This window comes from Eptatretus burgeri, chromosome 7, assembly GCF_056783735.1.
Source record: "Eptatretus burgeri isolate ZD-2024b chromosome 7, Ebu_testis_v1, whole genome shotgun sequence".
Taxonomy (NCBI): Eukaryota; Metazoa; Chordata; class Myxini; order Myxiniformes; family Myxinidae; genus Eptatretus; species Eptatretus burgeri.
The window spans coordinates 91,269,260-91,292,577 of NC_140967.1; the positions used below are offsets into that span (position 1 = coordinate 91,269,260).

The window sequence follows — 23,318 nt, forward strand, 5'->3', positions numbered from 1 at the left end:
AAGTTGAAACATTTGACAAACAAGAAAGGCACTCGGTAGAGTGCATACCTCCACCAAGCTGAATAGTTTGTTTTGTATCCCACTGATCGACCATATTTCTCTCACCTGGCATATTATGACCCATTATGATTCAGTTCAGTATTGAAGGCACTGATCCACAGTTTGGTGACATATTTTGTTGAGGACAACAAAAATTGTTGAGGACAACGTGCATCTTCTGAATGCTGTTGACAGAGGATACGGCTTTTCCACAGGGATTGGTACTGGTGACACGTTCGTGGATTTCATCTGTTGAAACATGGAAGCCTTTCGTCTTATCAAGTAACTTCTCTGCGACCACTGCTAAATCCATCGAAGATTGCATAACATCTGCACCATCTTTTTTTTAAGATCATAACAGCTGGCTGGACAATGCTTTTTGCCTGACCTCCCACCATATCACGATTCCCTTCCCGTGTCTCGTCACAAAGTACTTCCATGTAAAATTTAGTTGATATTTCTAACCCAGAAGGTGCAAAAGATGCACCAAGTAGCTATTTTTGTATTCCAATGATGGCCCATCATTCCCTATCACTTCAACTTAGCCCTCATCCTACAGAATGAGTTGATCACACAAATGCATGATAAACATGTATGCTGTATCTTTATTTTTGTCATGTGCGTCTGAGCAAATCATAAATGTACTTGCACTGTTTTCAATCGCGGCGGCTGTATACAACATGACACTTTCACGAGACCACGAAGCACTCTGTACCTCACTTTGGTACTCGCATGGGTACCGCATGGGGAAATCCGTCTGCAGGATATGAATGCCTGGAGATGATTTGTCATTTCAAAACCTTGAGTACAGAAGCTTGGACTGCATGTGATCATACAGCTTATGGAAGATAATGTCATCCACAAAGTGCTTTTGTTTAACTTTAAGTCACATGTTCGTGTAGTTTTTGACTGTCACTCCTTGTCCACGTAGAAAATTATTGAATCTGTCCAACAACATTGATATGTCAAAGGTTTTTCCACCATCAAGGTTAGCAGAGATATCTTCAGCCAATTTTTTTAATGCTGTACCCAACTGTTGTACCCACTGTTCTGCTTTATATGGAATCCAAATTCCTTTCGGGATATAATACTTAAAATGACTAAAAGACCAAGCAGCCATGTTATATTAATGTCATTTACGTTGTTAGACTTGGTGTAGAGTGGGAACTCGGTGTCGGTCTCGAACTTGAACTCCACTTCTAGTGACCACGGTGTAAAGAGTATGAACGTCTATTCGCTGTGATGTAACGGATGCCATATAACTCGTCAGCAAAATCCTTCCATTCCACAGCAGACTCTTCCACCAAAATCATGGCATTTGTTGAAAACTTTGTCAACTTGAATAACCTTTAAGTTCAGCCATTCTTCAGAAGGCAAAATAGATCTTTCTGCTATTGGTCCTTTCGTTTGAGAAATAATAAATACCTGAGCAGAAGGGAAATAGAATGTAGTGGCTGCACTCCTGTGTAACATACTTGGCCTCGTGTTTTTTTAACACTTAAAAAAAAATTTCACTGTAAGCACAATTAACAATAAGTCTAATGATCGAACTCTTGAGAGAGCTTGCATACAGTTGTCCATGACTGAATATAGGTTTTGGAAGGTATAAGCAAATTCTGTCAAAAGTCTGTCCCTGTAAATTGATGCTGGTCCTTGAAAAGGCCAAATGTATAGGAAACTCTCTTCTTTTGAATTTGAAAGGCATATTTGTATCAGATGGAATGAGTGGTGTGCATTAGGGTGTACCACTTTTGTAAAAGTAGTTGCTGGAATGAAGCACTATGTGCCTATCGATTCCACTAGTGAAGTTAGGTGATCGACCAAAGTTTGAAAATTTTCCCACCTTTTTTGACCGTGGGCTGCCATTTTGAAATTTCAGGAAAAATACATATTTTTGGAAATAATATTGATTTTTGAATATTTTAAAATATATATTTCTCTGTGTTCAGTTGATGGCTGTTCAGTGTTCCGTAAATATTATTCACAACTTGTCCCAACATTTTGAGAAGGGGTATGTTTACGTTTAGTTGATGTCCAGCGGTTTTGATGGAACATGGTGTTGGTGTTTGATCATGATCCTCCACTCGAACATAACTGCCTGGAAAACCAGAAGTTGACAGAACATGTTACCCCACACAATGCTCAAGTGTATACTTCAAACTACACAACTCCTGATGGAGCAGGTCATGATTCTAACAAGGTCTGCATACATCATATTCCCTATTTGTGATTTGAACTCCCATGTTCCAATTCAAATGCCTCATTTGCCCAGATTGGGAAGTTCTTTCACATATGCAGCTGTTGTTTCTCTCCCAAGAGCCTCTCTTCAGTCTCTGAGCTTGAGCATGAGTTTTGTCGCTTTGCTCAGGCTCATGACTTCGGGAGCATTTTTCATTCCCACCAGCTTGTCCACATTATTCTGCAACTCCTTGAAGACGTGCTTCAGATTGTCCCTTCAAAGATACTCCTTTTATGCTTCTTGTGTTTCCTCACCCTGCACCGGCAGCTGCACGACTCCGAATGAGAAATACCACCGGAGCTGCAACTAATGGCGGATCCCAACATTCGCAGTTCCATTATTAGTGGGTTTTTTCAGCGTATTCTCATGTTTTTCTGGCCTGCTTTTATATTTGCTGCTCTGTGCTTCGCATATTTATGGAGTTTTTTTTGGAGGATTTTTTTATTTTTCCCTGATGAATGACAAACTGCTGGGAACATCTTTCCCTTTTCCCATTGAAACACTGCCCTGACGTTTGCGGATTCAATATTCGTGGCATTTTTCAGAAACCTATCCCTTGCGAATGTCGGCGTCGCGATAGTGAACGTTTTTCTGTTTCTTTCAGACGGTCGATGTAGTAGGTTGAGTTGAAGAAGGGGTTTTGGTGGAACATGGTGATGGTGTTTCATCATGATCCTCCATTCTAACATAACTTCCTGGAACGCTACTATTTCATAGAACGTTACCACACACATTGTTCAAGTAAATACTTCAAGCAATACGAGTCATGATGGAGCAGGTCATGATTCTATCAAAGTCTTTATACCTCATATTCTCTCTGTGATCTAAACTCCCGTGTTCCAATTCAAATGCCTCATTTGCCCGGATCAGGAAGTTCTTTCACAGATGCAGCTGTTGTTTCTCTTCCAAGAGCCTTCCCTCAGTCTTTTTGAGCTCAAGCACGAGATTTTTGGCTTTGCTCAGGATCATGACATCGGTAGCATGTTTTATTCCCACCACCTTGTCAACATTATTCTGCAACTCCTTGAAGTCGTCCTTCAGATTGTCCCTTTGAAGATACTGATTTTCTGCTTCTCGTGTTTCCGCTCCCTGCACCTGCAGCTGCACGACTCCAAATGAGAAATACTGCTGGAGCTGCAACTACTGGCGGTTCCCGACATTCGCAGTTCCACTATGCGTGTTTTTTCTGTCCTGCTTCAAAATTTGCGGCTCTGTGCTTCGCAGATTTGCTGGGTTTTTTGTGGGATTTTTGATTTTCCCTGATGAATCACAAACCGCCTGGAACATCTTTCCCTTTTCCCATTGAAACACTGCCCTGACATTTGCAGATTCAATATTCGCGGAATTTTTCAGAACCTATCCCTTGCGAATGTCGGCGTCGCGATCATGAACCTCTTTCTGCGTTTCTTTCAGACGGTCGATGTCGCAGGTTGAGTTGACGAAGAGGTTTTGGTGGAACATGGTGATGGTGTTTCATCATGATCCTCCGCTCAGACATATCTTATTGGAACACTACTACTTCATAGAACGTTACCGCACACATTGTTCAAGTATATACTTCAAACTATACGACTCATGATGGAGCAGGTCATGATTCTATCAAAGTCTGTATTCCTCATTTCCTCTGTGATCGAAACTCCCATGTTCCAATTCAAATGCCTCATTTGCCTGGATTGGGAAGTTCTTTCACAGATGCAGCTGTTGTTTCTTTTCCAAGAGCCTCCCCTCAGTTTCTTGGAGCTCGAGCACGAGTTTTTTGGCTTTGCTCAGGATCATGACATCGGTAGCATGTTTCATTCCCACCACCTTGTCCACATTATTCTGCAACTCCTTGAAGTTGTCCTTCAGATTGTCCCTCTGTGAAGATACTCATTTTCTGCTTCTTGTGTTTCCTCTCACTGCACCTGCAGCTGCACGACTCCGAATGCGAAATACCGTTGGAACTGCACTACTGGAGGATCCCGACATTCGCAGTTCCACTATGAGTGTATTTTTTCAGCGTATTCTCAGTTTTTTCTGGCCTGCTTCGAAATTTGCGGCTCTGTGCTTTGCAGATTTGCGGGTTTTTTGTGGGATTTTTGATTTTCCCTGATGAATCACAAACCGCCGGGAACATCTTTCCCTTTTCCCATTGAAACACTGCCCTGACGTTTGTGGATTCAATATTCGCAGAATTTTTCAGGAACCTATCCCTTGCGAATGTCGGCGTCGCGATCGTGAACCTTTTGCTGTGTTTCTTTCAGATGGTCAATGCAGCAGGTTTAGTTGATGAAGGGGTTTTGGTGGAACATGGTGATGGTGTTTCATCATGATCCTCCATTCTGACATAACTTCCTGGAACACTACCAAGTCACAGAACGTTACCACACACATGTTCAAGTATATACTTAAAACGATACTACTCATGATGGAGTAGGTCATGATTCTATCAAAGTCTGTATACCTCATATTCCCCTCTTTGTGATCTCAACTCCCGTGTTCGAATTCAAATGCCTCATTTGCCCGCATCGGGAAGTTCTTTCACAGATGCAGCTGTTGTTTCTCTTGTAAGAGCCTCTCCTCAGTCTCTTTGAGCTCGAGCACGAGTTTTGTGGCTTTGCTCAGGATCATGACTTTGGTGGCATGTTTCATTACCACCACCTTGTCCACATTATTCTGCAACTCCTTGAAGTTGTCTTTCAGATTGTCCCTCTGAAGATACTCATTTTCTGCTTCTTGTGTTTCCTCTCACTGCAACTGCAGCTGCACGACTCCTAATAAGAAATACCGTTGGAGCTGCACTACCGGCGGATCCCGACATTTGCATTTCCACCATTAATGTTTTTTTCAGCGTATTCTCATATTTTTCTGGCCTACTTCTATATTTGAGGTTCTGCGCTTCACAGATTTGCGGGGTTTTTTTGTGGTATTTTTGATTTTCCCTGATGAATCAAAAACCGCCGGGAACATCTTTCCATTTTCCCATTGAATCTCTGCCCTGACGTTTGCAGATTCAATATTCGCGGCATTTTTCAGGAACATATCCCTTGCGAATGTCGGCGTCGCGATCGTGAACCTTTTTCCGTGTTTCTTTCAGACGGTCGATGCAGCAGGTTTAGTTGACGAAGGGGTTTTGGTGGAAAACGGTGATGGTGTTTCATCACGATCCTCCATTCTGACATAACTTCCTGAAACACTATTACTTCAGAGAACGTTACAACACACATTGTTCAAGTATATACTTCAAACGATACCACTCATGATGGAGTTGGTCATGATTCTATCAAAGTCTGTATACCTCATATTCCCTCTTTGTGATCTCAACTCCCATGTTCCAATTCAAATGCCTCATTTGCCCGAATCGGGAAGTTTTCACAGATGCAGCTGTTGTTTCTCTTGTAAGAGCCTCTCCTCAGTCTATTTGAGCTCGAGCATGAGTTTTGTGGCTTTGCTCAGGATCATGACTTCGGTAGCATGTTTCATTACCACCACCTTGTCCACATTATTCTGCAACTCCTTGAAGTTGTCCTTCAGATTGTCCCTCTGAAGATACTCATTTTCTGCTTCTTGTGTTTCCTCTCACTGCAACTGCAGCTGCACGACTCCTAATAAGAAATACCGTTGGAGCTGCACTACCGGCGGATCCCGACATTTGCATTTCCACTATTCGTGTTTTTTTCAGCGTATTCTCATATTTTTCTGGCCTACTTCTATATTTGAGGTTCTGCGCTTCACAGATTTGCGGGGTTTTTTGTGGTATTTTTGATTTTCCCTGATGAATCAAAAACCGCCGGGAACATCTTTCCATTTTCCCAATTAATCTCTGCCCTGACGTTTGCAGATTCAATATTCGCGGCATTTTTCAGGAACATATCCCTTGCGAATGTCGGCGTCGCGATCGTGAACCTTTTTCCGTGTTTCTTTCAGACGGCCGATGCAGCAGGTTTAGTTGACAAAGGGGTTTTGGTGGAAAATGGTGATGGTGTTTCATCACGATCCTCCATTCTGACATAACTTCCTGAAACACTATTACTTCATAGAACGTTACCACACACATTGTTCAAGTATATACTTCAAACGATACCACTCATGATGGAGTTGGTCATGATTCTATCAAAGTCTGTATACCTCATATTCCCTCTTTGTGATCTCAACTCCCATGTTCCAATTCAAATGCCTCATTTGCCCGAATCGGGAAGTTTTCACAGATGCAGCTGTTGTTTCTCTTGTAAGAGCCTCTCCTCAGTCTATTTGAGCTCGAGCATGAGTTTTGTGGCTTTGCTCAGGATCATGACTTCGGTAGCATGTTTCATTACCACCACCTTGTCCACATTATTCTGCAACTCCTTGAAGTCGTCCTTCAGATTGTCCCTCTGAAGATACTCACTTTCTGCTTCTTGTGTTTCCTCTCACTGCACCTGCAGCTGCACGATTCCTAATGAGAAATACCGCTGGAGCTGCAACTACTGGCGGATCTCGACATTCGCAGTTCCACTATTCGTGTTTTTTTCAGCGTATTCTCAGTTTTTGCTGGCCTGCTTTTATATTTGCAGCTCTGTGCTTCGCAGATTTGCAGGGTTTTTTTGTGGGATTTTTGATTTTCCCTGATGAATCACATACCACCAGGAACATCTTTCACTTTTCCCATTGAAACACTGCCCTGACGTTTGCAGATTCAATATTCGCGGCATTTTTCAGGAACATATCCCTTGCGAATGTCGGCGTCGCGATCGTGAACCTTTTTCCGTGTTTCTTTCAGACGGTCGATGCAGCAGGTTTAGTTGATGAAGGGGTTTTGGTGGAAAATGGTGATGGTGTTTCATCACGATCCTCCATTCTGACATAACTTCCTGAAACACTATTACTTCATAGAACGTTACCACACACATTGTTCAAGTATATACTTCAAACGATACCACTCATGATGGAGTTGGTCATGATTCTATCAAAGTCTGTATACCTCATATTCCCTCTTTGTGATCTCAACTCCCATGTTCCAATTCAAATGCCTCATTTGCCCGGATCGGGAAGTTTTCACAGATGCAGCTGTTGTTTCTCTTGTAAGAGCCTCTCCTCAGTCTATTTGAGCTCGAGCATGAGTTTTGTGGCTTTGCTCAGGATCATGACTTCGGTAGCATGTTTCATTACCACCACCTTGTCCACATTATTCTGCAACTCCTTGAAGTCGTCCTTCAGATTGTCCCTCTGAAGATACTCACTTTCTGCTTCTTGTGTTTCCTCTCACTGCACCTGCAGCTGCACGATTCCTAATGAGAAATACCGCTGGAGCTGCAACTACTGGCGGATCTCGACATTCGCAGTTCCACTATTCGTGTTTTTTTCAGCGTATTCTCAGTTTTTTCTGGCCTGCTTTTATATTTGCAGCTCTGTGCTTCGCAGATTTGCAGGGTTTTTTTGTGGGATTTTTTATTTTCCCTGATGAATCACATACCACCAGGAACATCTTTCACTTTTCCCATTGAAACACTGCCCTGACGTTTGCGGATTCAATATTCACAGAATTTTTCAGGAACCTATCCCTTGCGAATGTCGGCATTGCGATCGTGAACCCTTTTCTGTGTTTCTTTGAGACGGTCAATGTAGCAGGTTCAGTTGACGGAGTTTTGGTGGAACATGGTGATGGTGTTTCATCATGATCCTCCATTCTGACATAACTTCCTGGAACACTACTACTTCATAGAACATATCATGGCAAGCGCCCGGTCTTTGCGACCAGGCGCTTGCCATGATATTTCATCTGCGCAGTACAAATTGATGACTGCCTTTTTCAATTTGTCATCAATTGAATTTTTGAGCCAGCTGGCTTGGACGCAGAAAGTACAAACCCTGATTCTCGTGCAATTTCGGTGGCAACATGCGCACGTTTTTGTGGAGACTTTGGAAGAGATGAGAACGATTTCTTCAGGGCCTTTCCTGCACTCTGTCTGGATTTGAATGGCATTTTTACACAAAGTGCAGGCTGCGTAATGGGAGCGCTGTCACGTTTATTCTGACGGTACTTTCTAATTCGCCCATTCTCCCGTTGCCGGTAATAGGTATATTCACTCTCTGTCATGTTGTCAGCGGATCGCGTCAAAGCCTTTCTTCTCGTATTCGGCATAACTATCATGGTCCGATTTATTTCGTGCTAAAAACTCTGCATGCCACTCTAGGTTTGTTTTCGCCATAGCTGAAACAACAAAATCAAACATCATTAGCCAAAAGTATTGGTGATATTCAAGCCAGTGAACGAGTATAATCAATCCATTTTTGTAAATTCATCAACTCAAACAATATTCCAACACCACAATAAACTATCGATTTATATCGATCTACATTCAGGTTGATATCTAAAATTACCCAGGATTGTAGGTTTGGTTGGAGAAAAATTACGATATAAAGAATATTCATTCTCACAGGACTTTTCAGTAAAATTGTGTCAAATAATCATGTTCTGGGGTTTATTATCCATGACTGCACAAAGCAATGATTTGTAATATTTTATTGTTCGGCTTATATCATTATAAAAACATGGTTATTATTGTTATATCATTGATATAATCTTTTGTTTTGTGCTATGGTGATACTCATTACTTAGTCGTGGGACCATCTGCAATTTGAAAAAAAGCATGTCTTTTTTCCCGAAAATGCCCTAGAACACAAAACAGTGAATAATGACATAAAATCGGAGTTCCTAGTACATGATAGAATACTCACATTTGCGTTGTCCTTTGGTTTTTCTTTATATGCAATCAACGGAGGATAGAAAATGCCAGAAACAGACGACAAATAGAGAAATCAACAGTAAAACACGTCTTCTCAATAAGGGATGAACATTGTTTGGTAACGTCATGACGTGAGGTTGCCACGGTAACATCAATGACGTCACAGTTGATGTTGGTCAGTTATGACGTGTATAGGATGTACTTTGCTTCTAAAAGTCACTTGGTATGCTTTGATGCCAACAGATATGTACATATATGAATATATTCGCCGCCGATAAAATTGCGTTACGGACGTACATATCCCATGTACATCCGTAATGATATAATCGGCAACACAATGAGTCAAAAAACACAAAAATATGCTAATTACCTTACTGACGACTTTGTACTTTGCAAAGGAAAGGACACGTTTTTTTTATTCAATATTAAGTTCAGTGGAGATATTTTAAGTACTATATCGTTACGGACGTACATGGGGGAGCATCGATAAATCTCAACACACGGATTTATTAAGCTACCAAATAAATCCACACATTTTTTTCATCTCTGGGTGGAATGGACGTTTGCCAATTGCTACAACTGAGAAATGTACTACAAAACGATATTTTGACGCTCTCGCACCTCCGTATCTGAGAACGCCATTTATACAGGATATTTTGGCATTGATACACTCAATATTTCAGATGTGCGTCACAGCATTATCTCAGACATTTCAAAGAAAAAATTTTACTGTTTTGTGAACAGTAGAAAGCCAGTATATAAAATTTACAATGTATGATCAATTACAATGAAATTAATTTTTTCACTCATAGTTGACATATTCATGGCATTGCCCATGGTAATTTTAAAGATGTCCCGAAAGGCGATTGCAATAGACACCTTCTTGTCCGAGGACGATTATATGACAGCATAAAATGGAATGTCATATCTTGAGAATCTGGTTACTCAATGGTGAACGGAAGGTATTGATGAAAGTAATAGGCACAGTCTCAATTCACTCAGCCTCTTCATATTTTGTCTTAACTTTGTTGTTACCCTCTCCTCACGGCCGGCCTCGTATTCCCAAACTGCAATCATGATCTGAGCGTGTCTATCACCCCCTTCCCTCCCAAAGTGGCCATGTTTGCAGTTCCCTTTCTCATGCTTGCCGGCCCCCACCCCCATTCACCCTTGCCAGATGTTTAGCTTTGCCATGTCTTTTGCAGTCCAGCATAGTATAAAAACAATTGCTCTGTGCATTTTGAGGAGAAAGAGGATCGTATTAGTTATTGCTTGTCTTGTTATCCTTTTTCACATGCGCATGTTTGTTGTTATTTGTAATTTGATGTGTGCTGTTAATAAATGGTTTCAGCTCTGGAGAAGAACTGGATTTCTTCCACAGTACCAATACACTGAATTGCTCAGTATGCAACGGAACACAAAGAAAAGCAGGGCGATACCTTAAGCTGTCATATAGGACATTTGGTGATATTTTCGATTCGAAAGTATGGGCTTGACATGCAATGACGAGATACTTACATTACACATATGTAGAGTCACTCATGAATTTCCAGCAATGGTCATTCATTGATATGCCTTCTCTGTGATGGAGTAGGGGCAAAATATTTTCTGTCATACAGGACATATTCAAAGTGCAGACCAATTACTGCACCATATTACCAAGAAGGAAGCCAGACACAACCATACACACACATGCACGTCTTCATTGAAGCACGCTTCAAGAAAATGTTAACTCTTATCTTGGACAATCCTTTTTAATGGAAAAAGAACGGATAACAAATGTATGCTAATACTTGTGGCTTCAAAAACTCAGTCTCCACTTGTTCACCACCATTGTCAACACATGCCTGGAATCTTCTCCAGGTAGTTTGCAGAGCCCGGAGGTACATTTGTTGTGGTATTGTTGCAATCACATTTTCAATTTTCTGTCAGAGTTCTCGCACATTACGCGACTTGGTAGCATAAATACGCCCAAGCAGGGATTCCGACTTGGAGGCGTTCAGCCATAATCCTTCAGAGGATAGCTTCACACCACTGGCTGCTCAACCAGACGCACACACCAAGTGTAAGAACCTGCTGTTCCTCTCGTACTTAGTAGGGTTACTGCCACGGTGACAAAAGCATCAGTAGGGTAAAACTAACCCATCTAAAGGCCCTGTCACACCTTGACGTTTCAGTCAGCGTATGGCAAGGTCTCAAAATGTATGTAAAATGCTGGCGTACGCTAACTATCGATGTTTTTTTTAAGTTTTGGGCGTATAATAACGTGTTGGACGTATGCATAACGTATTAGGAACGTAAACAGAATGTTTTAATCACATATAGATAACTTATAACAACGAATGCTGAGCGTGTTGTTGGCGTTCACAACCTATGCCCAACGATAGTGTAACTTATGCATAGCGCGGCAGCGTATCGCTGACGATCACGTGGCGTAGGCTATTCATAGGCTGCGGCTCGACGATTCAAATCATAACCGCACTTGACATCGAAGTGTGAAGCCGCTGTCACACCTTGACGTTTTAGCCAGCGTATGCCGACGTATGAAAAATTTGCCGAACCAAGCTGGCACACGTCGAATACGTTATGGGTAAGTTTTGTATACGTTAATAGCATGCTGGCATACGTTGTAGTACGCTGGCATACGTCGTCATACGCCGAGTACGTCGAGAAATTTTCAGCATGTTGAAAATTTCTCGACGTACTCGACGCATGACATTCCGCATACGCTGGCATAAGTTGTAGACACGCTACGCGATCGTTGACGCACGTCGACACACATTACTTGAAGGTTACTCATAAGTCTAAACACATTGAGGTAATGTTTAGCGTACCCGAAACTTATTTCTAACCTATGAGTAACGTGTTGTAGGCACGTTACGCGATCATTGACACACGTCGACACACGTTACTTGTACGTTACTCAAAAGTCGAAACACGTCAATTTAATGGATAGCGTCAGTGTTCCAGACTCCCTGTTTTTTTTTCTTCTGTATGATGGTGATGTTAACACTTCGATTTCTAGTGCGGTTATGATATAATATAATTAATAGGCTGCCGCTCAACGATTTAAATCATAACCGCACTAGTAATTGAGGTGTCAACATCACCGTCATACCGAAGAAGGAAAAAAATAACCAGGGAGTCTGGAACACTGACGCTAACCATTACATTGACGTGTTTCGACTTATGAGTAACGTACAAGTAACGCGTGTCGATGTGTCTCAACGATCGCGTAACGTGCCTACAACACGTTACTCATAGGTTAGAAATAAGTTTCGGGTACGCTAAACATTACCTCGATGTGTTTCGACTTAAGGCCCGGTCACACCTTGACGTTTTAGCCAGCGATGGCAACGTATTAAAATGTATCTAAAACGCTGGCTTACGTTGAACTTTTGATGTTTTTTTTTAAAGATTCGGACGTATTCATAGCGACTTGGTCTTATGTATAACGCATTGGTAACAACACAGAACGTTTCGTTGTGTTATAGATAACTTATACCAACGAATGCTGAACCTGTTGTCGGCCTACACAACCGATGCCCAACGATAGTCTAACTTAGGCATAGCGCGTAGCACGCATCGCCGACGATGTCGTGATGTAGCCTATTAAAAGGCTGACGCACAACGATTCGAATCATAACTGCCGTAGAAATGGAAGTGTCAACATCGCGGTCACACCTTGGCGATCTTGCCAGCGTATGCCGACCTAAGAAAAATGTGTCTAAAACGTTGGGGCACGTCAAATACGGTATGAGTAAGTTTGGTATACGTGAGTACAACGCTAAAGTACGCTATCATAAGTCGTAGTAAGTAGAGTACGTCAAGAAATTTTAAACATGTTCAAAATTTTACGACGTACTCGGCGTACGACACACGTTCCGCATGCGATGGGGATAAGTTTTACACACGTCCACAAAGGCTACTTATAAGCTACTCATAAGTCGAAACACGTCGTGGTAATGTCTTTTTTACGCGAAACTTATTTCTGACTTATGTTTGACATGCTTTGAACCAATTCTTTACGTAGTCCCAAGACGCATCGACTTATGTAGACGTATTCCAATGACGTCTTCCGGTCGACAAAAAAAAATAAATTAACGTGTTTCTAGCTTACAACTGCCATATAAAGACGTTTTCCCAGCGGTTTTGGGAATTGGTGTATAAAAATGCTGCTCATAAAAGGGGAACCCAACTGTGTTTGAGTCCTTTTTGAGTCGATGTCCATGTCAGCAGTAACAGTAACAGTATCAGTATCAGTATTAGTATTAGTATTAGTAGTAGTTTGTTCATGTTGGCAGTAGTAGGTGAGTGTGAGGGGGAGGGTGTGGGTTTTGATGGATCGTCCTTGCGTTTAACGATTTAACGATTTGAATGATAAACTCAACGATTTAAATGGCTGCATCTCCACTATTGAAAGTAGACGCTTGCGCTCAACAATTGGATTTTTTTTACACTCAACGACTTTTAAACGGTACCACTCAGCTAGTTTCATTGTTTACAATAAACGATTTAAATTGCTGTCACTCGCCTTTGTTTTTTGACGCTGGTGCTCGGAAATTTTAATCGTTTCTATTGAACGTGCTAAATTGCTCAAACCCCACTATTGAAAGTAGACGCTTGCGCTCAACAATTCGATTTTTTTTACACTCAACGACTTTTAAACGGTACCACTCAACTATTTTCATTGTTTACAATGAACGATTTAAATTGCTGTCACTCGCCTTTGTTTTTTGACGCTGGGGTTTGGAAATTTGAAGCGTTTCTTCTGAACGTGTTAAAACGCTCAAATTCGACTATTTTAAATAGACGCTGCCGATGGACAATTGGAATCATAGCCAAGCTAGACATCGAAGTGTGAACATCCTCGTCATGCCCAAGAAAAGTTTGAAGAATGCTGCAAATAAGTGTCCTGGCCGTGGCCGTGGACGCTGACGCAAGGACGATCCATTATACCAACGTCTTTCAGCCTATGAGTAACTTAAAAGTAACGTCTGTCGACGTGTGGCAACGATCGCGTAACGTGCCAACAACACGTTAATCATAGGTTAGAAATAAGTTTCGGGTACGCTAAACATTACCTCGGCGTGTCTCAACTTATGATTAACTTACAAGTAGCATGTGTTGACGTCTGTCAGCGATCGCAGACCGTGCATACAACTTGTGGCCAGCGTAGCGGAACGTGTGAGTCATACGCCGGCATACGTCGTGAAATTTCAAGCATGAAAAAATTTGAGGACAACCAAAAAGTACAACGTTTAAAGCCAGCGTACAACGACGTATGGCAGTGTTTTTCAGCGTGCTCTCAATGTTATCAAAACTTACCCATAACGTATTCAACGTGTGCCAGCGTTTTAGAAAAAAAATTTAAAAATCGGCATACGTTGGCTAAAACGTCAAGGTGTGACCGGGCCTTTATGAGTAACTTACAAGTAACGCGTGTCGACGATCGCGTAACGTGCCTACAACTTACGGCCAGCATTATGCGGAACGTGCGAGTCATACGCTGGCATACGTCGAAAAATTTCAAGCGTGGAAAATTTGTCTAACACCTCGGCGTACTACGACGTATGCCAGCGTGCTCTTAACGTATACAAACTTACCCATAACGTATTTGACGTGTGCCAGCGTTTTAGCCAAATTTTGCATACTGTACATCAGGCATACGCTGGCTAAATCGTCAAGGTGTGACAGGGCCTTTACACCAGTCCAATCCCAGCTCACATTCCCTGTTAGTGGGTGAACAATCCAACGCTTAAATAATTCTGTTTCGCAATGATAAGAAGAGCCAACATTGAAGGATCAAAAAGCACTGTCGCTGTGGATGCTTGGCCACCACAAGCCAGTTTATCCTTGTGGTAACTTTTCTGACACCTCGTTTGAAACCCAAAAAGTCAAAAGGATCGTGAGGCCATGCTTTCACGGTCTGTATTCGTACTGAAAAATCAGGATCAAGCAAGCTTTTGCCCTTCTGCTCCACGAGAAGTTCCGTCCTCCCTGAACTCGCCTGAGGACACCTGCTTTACCAATTCACAGGCAAACCACCCTAGTCTGACTCCCTGCCCGGAACTGTCCTTGGAGCAGATCACCACAACGACATGTAACGTTATGCACACTGGGGGCTTTGCACCAGAAACGTGTGACACCCCCATGGCGAGGTCTACCACAGGAGCCCACACTCACTGGGTTATTGAAGGAACAGTGAGATTGTCAGGTGGTTGAGTTATTGGAAACACGTTCATCAGGCAGGCTTGGGTGTTACTGGGATGGTCTTCTTCCATCATCCTCCTGTGAACACCTGCCAAATAATATGGGTGAACTCAATTAAAAGAGCTCTTTTCTCCTCCAGGAAAGGGGTTTGGTGGATCATGAGTAAAATTGATTTGAATTGTCCTTTTTAATGACAAAAGGGGGAAATGTCAAAGGAAAATCAAAATATGCTGCTTTCATAATTGTATAAAATGAGTTCCAGAAATATCTACATGATTGAACAGCTTATATATTCTGGTTTTAAATTGTGCTTAACAAAAACATATTGTGCCTTCCAGGCAGCTGTTTTCTTTCATGGTATGATCTCAAAGGCTTGGAATTTTATCTATCCTGAGAAAATGTTGGAATGGATGCTCCCTGAGGCTGTTATGTAGCTTTTGAGGCCTTGAGCAAGCAATTGACGACAGTTTTTTTTGTTAAATCATCTCACCCTCTGCTCCCATCCCCACCACCACTTGTTGTTTGAGTATATAAGGGCTTGAGTTGAGGCATTTAGTTTGAGAGAGATATCACATTGCATCAATTGTCCCTCCCATGTGCATGTGTTTGAATAAATGATTCAACCAACAGCAGGACCGGAAACTCATCTGGGCTGAGTTTTTCCACCACACCACCATACTCTAACCTCTTCTGTGTAGCATACTTAACATCTTTGAATTAATTAAATTTTCACTTCAGTCTGGAAAAAAAAAATGCAACAGCCTTGTCTCATTTCCTCAAAGTCTGAACCCACCTTGCCAGAACTAGACTTCCATTGTTCTCTTTCCTCTTTGCAACTCCCACCCACATTTACCCGAATTGACATAGCTTGTTTAAACGAGGGTATTTTGGAGAAATGTCGTCAGGCAGAGCATATCATTCCATGAAAAACCTTTTGATTTCTTTTAAAAGTGGAGACAACAGACACGATGATACAGATTGAGACACAAAGATGAAAGACAACTTGCTTTATCAAGCCATTGTTTTCAGAATGGATATTTTAACATCTGATGAAGTAAAGAGGATAATGATTTCATCTCGACTCAACAATGCTATTGGTAAGTTTCAGACAGGAGTTTCATGCACCATTAAATCGTTAATGAAAGCCATGGATTATTGGTTCACGAAAAAATATTTTCACGAAAAATATGACAACTATATTCGTTATTGTTGTGTGTCTATCTGTCTGTCCCGAGCATAGCTCTGTGGGTTTTGATCCGATCCTATTAAAATTTTGGTGGGAGGTTTATATCATGATCTAGTTGTGTTTTCCTGAAAATGGGCGTGGTGCGCCCATTATGGGTGGAGCCACGCCCAAAAAACGTGTTTTTAGGGGGTAGCCGATTTCAATTTGCATCTTCTCCTCGGGGTTTTGTCGAATCTGACAGGGGTTTCGGTATTTGGTTAGCCCAATGGCACCTGCATAGCCCCACGGAGCTCGATTTTTCATTTTCGTCCCAAGGTCAAGGTCACAAGGTCACGTACTTAGAAAATTGCGATTTTGACATAAAATTTTTCTTCTCCGAGGGGTTTGTCGAATCTGGCAAGGGTTTTGGTGTTTGGTTAGCCCAATGGCACCTGCATAGCCCCATGGAGCTCGATTTTTCATTTTTGTCCCAAGGTCAAGGCCACAAGGTCACGAACTTAGAAAATTGCGAATTGTGTTTTTAGGGGGTAGCCTATTTCAATTTGCATCTTCTCTTAGGGGGTTTGTCGAATCTGGCAGGGGTTTTCGGTATTTGGTTAGCCCAATGGCCCCTGCATAGCCCCACAGAGCTCAATTTTTCATTTTCGTCTCAAGCTCAAGGTCACAAGGTCATGAACTTAGAAAATTTCGAATTTTGACATAAAAAATCATACGACCGCTCAAACTTTGAGAGCTAGGATGACTATTTTTTATGCATAATCTTGAGGTCATTCCCCACCTAAAGTCTTGAAACCATTTTGCTCTATCTCAAACACCTTGCCCATGGTGCCCCCTTCAAGTTTGTTTTTACGCTGATTTCATCAAAGTATGGATAATCCGAGGAGTGCGAAATGCCATACAGCCTATATGACGTTATGTTGTTCCCAGAATGTTCCAGAGGAAGTTTTGCACCAAAGGTCATAATCCTTGACCTTTAAAGTTCACAAAGGTCAAATTTTCAAAGTTGTGGGAATCGAACCGGGTTTTCGACCTTCTTCGACGAACTAACTCCATTAAGCTATAGCACGTATCCTGTTTCCTTATTTTAATGTCCACAACAGTGTTTTGTGACCTTTAAAGGTTATGCAAAGGTCAAATTTTCAAAGTTGTGGGAATCGAACCGGGTTTTCGACCTTCTTCGACAAACCAACTTCATTAAGCTATAGCACGTATCCTGTTTCCTTATTTTAATGTCCACAACATTGTTTTGTGACCTTTAAAGGTTATGCAAAGGTCAAATTTTTTAAATTGTTGAACGAAACAGGGTTTTCAACATTTTGCAGCTAATAACCTGTCACTCGTACCACATCATGTTGATCATTTTTATAACTTGGTCAAACATTATCACATTGTCTCATTCTTGACTTCTGAAACAATCTCCATCATCAAATACTGCTCGTGAACCATCGTTGTCTTCAGACTTGTGATTAATTATATTCATTTATCTTTCTTTTTATTACAGCATTTCAAACTCACTCATAGAAGAGGTGAATTGTGAAGCCAATGAACTTCACAAGCAATGGGAAACTCTTAATAAGGTCTTGAGTGAAGTTCAGTTCGTTTGTCAGAATTTTCACAATGATTTGGAATTTTGGTTTCAATAATATCCCTCTGAGATGGAAGCCAAAGATTATTTATCCAACAAATCTGAACAATATTTCAATGTTGTTTGAAGAATTATGTGAAAAGTGAATAAGAAAACACGCTGGTGTTAAACGAGATGTTAGTGTGGGAGAATGCGATAGGTGTTCCAGTGTCTGTGTGTCTGTTCTCTTGAACCTGTGTGTCTTTTCTTCCAGCACCAAACACCATGTGTCACTTCTTTTATCAATCATCCAACAGAAACTACCCCAGGTAATTAGGTATTCATCTTTCTGACTAGTGGTAGTGTTTTTTTTTTAAATTTGTTCTGGAGATAATGCTGATGCAGGATGCTGGAGATAACTAACCTTCTCTTCTCAAAACATTTACATTTATGTATGTTTTATTAAGCATTAATTCTATTTGTTTTACTTACAATTATTTAATTCTAAATTATAAAAAAGGATAAAGGAGGAAAAAAAAAAGGAAGGCACACTCCCCCCCCCCCCAATGACCCACTATCCCCCTCATCCCACCTTCCTCCTCTCCCTGTGTGTGGGTGGGGAAGGGTGGTGGTGGGATGAGGGAGGTGGTGGGTATGCACAAGGGGGAGGGGGATGATGAGCGCATATGGGTATGTTGTGCGGGTGGACACAAAAAGGGGTGGAGTTAATTATTTATTTTTTTCCCCCTCAATTATTTAAATTTTCATGTCTTTTGTAATTCCTGTGAATAAAATGAATCAAAAATCTCCTGTCCCTTTAAATTATTCAATTTATACATCCCATGAACTGTGCCTAAAACAACAATTTTTAAAAGTCCATTACCCTTCCTATTTATGTAACCTTTCTCAAAATGTGATTTCCAGATGTATTCTTGTAATATCAGCAACTTTGAACTTTGGCATTCTCACGTTAATGTCCTTTTCATACTCAAATTTGATCAATGTTTCTGTTGGTTTTTCATTTGTGGAGGAATGAACTATATTATTGTAATTATCTGCTGGGAATTAAAGATACCCATTGAGAATGACCGAATTGAGGGAATTTTTTTAGTCTTTCTTTCAAAGTGCGATTAAAACATTCAATAACAACTGCCTTTCCTTCATTACTGGTGCGTTATAATGTAGTGCCGATATCTTCAAGAAAAATAATAAATGCTTCGTTATTGAACTCTGTCCCCTCATCAGTCCATAACTTCTTTGGTTTTCTTTTACTTCCACTAAATATCCCACTGAAGGCTCACATAAGAGTATTACCTCTTGTTTTACAAAGGACCAACCGATGCATATCTACTCCTCAAATCCATAACGGTTAAAGCATATTTGTATCCATTATCATTGTTGAGTTCAATTAAGTCAGCAGACCACATGTAATCCACCCAAGCCCACCTCCTTCAAATTCCCTGCTTTCCTTCTTGAAAGCCCCTGTAATGTCCATCTTCTATTCCCCATGTTCCCCGTCCCATCCCTATCCCTTCCACAGATCTCCAAATGTCTCTGTTCCCCACTATTTTGTCCTTCCCACTCCCTCCCCTCCTGTCTCATGCCCCACCTTGATGTGTGTTGTGTGTTAGCTCTCATACGAGCCTCGACAAGGTATACAAAAAAAAAACCCCTTTGTAATAAACTTTCCTTATTTTAAACTTTGTGATTATTGGCTTATGTAATTAATTAGCTAAAGCTTATTAGGTAAATGCTTTTCAGTCAATGACATTATTAGAGCTGAATAGTTTTTGATAACCAAGTCCAAGTCTCAATTTAACACATATCTTCTTCTTCACGATAAACCTATCAACCTTTTCTCTCAACTTTATCAAATATAAAGTATACACATTGACCTTCTCTACTTTACTTCAAAGGAAAAATCACATGCTTTCATCAAAAATTTATCAAGACTAACCAAATCACAACTATACAAGAGAAAATGTAAAACGTATCCTTGAAAGAGATGTCTCAACTCCTCTCATACAAAATAACGATTAAATCAACATTCAAAATATTGTAGTAATCATAAATCAACCATAATCAATTTACCAAAAGCAGGTTCAAACATATCATTCAAAGATTTCAACAAATCCATAAAACATCCGTTTGTGATATATGCTGATTTTGAATGTATCCTTGAAAAGATAGATACTGTTTCTCCAAATCTAAATAAATCATACACAAATAAATATCAAAAACATACTCCTTGTGGTTTTTGTTATTATATCAAATCATCTGTTGGTGACAAATACAAGTTAGAACTTAAAAGAGGAGAAGATGCCTCAGAGGAGTTTGTAAGACGATTGGAAAAAGACTGTATGAGACTAAGATAAATAATGGTGAAAACCTATAAACCAATGTCATGAACAAAGGGAGAGAAAAAGAAATTTAGAAAGAACAGTATCTGTCACATTTGTGAGGAGAAAATTGAGGGAGAGGTCAAAGTTCAGGATCATTGTCATCTCACTGGAAAATATAGAAGTCCAACTCATTCCCGTTGTTATCTTAATTACAAGCCCCCAAACTTTATTCCTGTCTTTCTTTACAACAACACTCACTATGACACGCATCTATTTATAAATGAACTTTCAAAGACATCTGGAGATATTTCTGCCATTCCTAACACAGATCAAAAATACATCTCATTCACAAAAACAATTCATACATCCCCCATAACCCAAATCAGATTTCTTGACACATGCAAGTTTATGGCAAGTCCATTATCTAACTTAGCATCAAATATTAAAAACTTACTGAATCTTAAATCATATTTCTCAAATCAAGAAGAGATTGATCTCTTATCACAAAAGGGAATCTTGTTGTGGGCCGGGATTCGGCGGCGATAAACGACCACTAGGTGGAGCAGTAGAGTCGTCTCCCACCAAACAACCGGAATTTGGGTCGTGACTCTCGGACAACTCCAAGAGTTCACGGGTCCCTTAGCAGACCGTGGTCGCCAATATTTCTACGGCGTGGGGTAGGGTTAATTGCCTAATTTCAATATACCAAAATACCCACGTCGTTCAACTACCAGGGAAAACCACACCCTCGACCGACTTTGTCTTAATCGAGTCGCTATCACCGACTCGGATCCGGCGTAACCGAGCGGAAGTTACCAAAGCCGCGCCGGCCCAAATGAACAACCTACCGCACGAACGGCCTTACTAATTCTCGATACGCACCATGCTAGGCCAATGGAGGAAAGCACAGAAAACGAGCTGGTACATTTAACAGGGGTTTATTTATAACAATAATCAGGGAGGGGGAGCACAAAAGGAGCAGTTATCACGAATAAAAGAAAATGTAATTTACAAGGAAAGGAAAACACTTATACAATTCGACTAAGACGGGGCCCACGGACACACACACACACACACACACACACACACACACACACACACACACACACACACACACACACACACACACACACACACACACACACACACACACACACACACACACACACACACACCTAAAATAAACTGGACCCATGGGTCTTTAGTCGGTAGAGCCGGGCTGGGGTACCTGTCCCGTCTTGTGCGGTTACACCGACTCCAAACCACCACGATGGGACTCGAACCCACGACCCGAAGTCCATAGCCCACGTCCCCGGCAGCTCGGCCACCACCACCTCGAGAATCCACCGCAAAGGGCCGCAGACGACCGAGACCAAGCCACCACGACCGCAGACAAAGCCAATCGCGACGCAGACCGCTATCGCCACGATCCTGCAGAACACACTCGTCCTGACCACCACACCCCTCTTCTTGAGGTGGGAGGGGTTTCTATTCCTCGCCACTCACCTCCTGATTGGACGGTTGGTTGTCAGGTGACTTGTGGCGGCCCTTCATTGGTCGGGCCGAACACTATCTGGCTAAGGCGGAGCCAGCCCTGAAGTGACGAAACCTCCGCTCACGTCCGTGGTCCCGAACACATGCGTAATGGCGACCGGGTCGAGTGACGGTGGTGTCGTCGTTGTTGTTGATGAGGATGTAATAAACCTGACTATAAAAAAAAAACTCATAACGCACACATGTAATTCCCATTAGACAAAGGGGATGGATTCTAACTGTAAACACATACTTATCAAAATAACTGAACTACGGGGACACTGGCTGCTTGTGTGCACAAGGTTTCCAAATCCGTAGCAATATATCCGTATGACGACATGGATTCATTTGAGAAGTTTAAAGAAACATAACTTCCTTCAAGGGAAAGTTTCTATAGCAAGTTGAATAAAACTCATATTTCCGATAGAGATTATACACAAGCTAAAAAAGTTTGGGAGAAGTTTAACATAAAGAATCTTAGAGAATATCATGATTTGTATATTAAAACTGATGTATTGTTATTGGCTGATGTGTTTGAAACTTTTAGAACAGTCTGTCAAAATAAAAATTCTTATGGATTCGACCCCGCTCACTATTACACAGCCCCGGGTTTGGCTTGTAGTGCCATGTTAAAAATGACAAAACAGAATTTGGAATTAATCAGTGATATAGATGTTTTTAATGATAGAGAAGGCTAAAAGAGGAGGAATATCTCAAGTATGTTCCAAGAGATATGCCAAAGCAAATAACAAATATCTTCCTGATTATAATAAGAATGAGGACAACTCTTACCTGATGTATTATGATGCTAACAATTTGTATGGGTGGGTTATGTCTCAATCTTTACCTTATGGGAAACTTAAATGGGTTAAAGAAAAACATTATTAAAATGTTTTACAAGACATTGTTGTCTCCTCTCAAAAATAATTGTATGAAGCTGAAGTTGGATATTATTTTGAGGTTGATTTAAAATATCCAGAAGAACTTCATCACAAACATAAAGACCTTCCTTATGCCCCTGATAAAGAAAGTCCAAGAAAAGAATGGTTCAGTGATTACCAACAGTCATTTAATATAAAAGGTAAATCTCCAGAAAAACTACTTACTACATTTAATGATAAAGAAAGTTATGTTTTGCATCAAAGGAACTTGAGACAATATTTATCTGCTGGGTTGAGAGTGAGGAAAATTCATGATTTTGAAATTTAAACAAAGTCCATGGTTAAAGGACTCTATTGATTTGCATAAAAAAGTAGAACAGAAGCAAAAACAGATTTTGAGAAGGACTTTTATAAATCAATGAATAATGCCGTATTTGGAAAGACTATGGAAAATGTTAGGAATCGACAAAACACAAGACTTGCTACATCTTGGAAACAGGCTTCAAAGTTAATTAATAGACCAAGTTTTGAGTGAGCGGAGGTGTTTTCAGAGAACTTTTCTGCTATTCATTTGAAAAAAAGAGAGTATTGAAATGGATAAACTTATTTATATCGGA

The 23,318-nt window shown here is 40.9% G+C and overlaps 1 long non-coding RNA gene across 2 annotated transcripts in view; it reads left to right on the forward strand.

Moving 5' to 3' along the window:
* Positions 1-10,442, forward strand: part of LOC147023786 (uncharacterized) — a 40,078-nt gene extending 29,636 nt beyond the window's left edge. For both annotated transcript variants that reach the window (XR_015060368.1, XR_015060369.1), the window contains exon 4: positions 255-10,442. This is a non-coding gene — a long non-coding RNA (uncharacterized LOC147023786). The remainder of the gene's footprint in view (positions 1-254) is intronic.
* Positions 10,443-23,318: the final 12,876 nt, after the last annotated feature.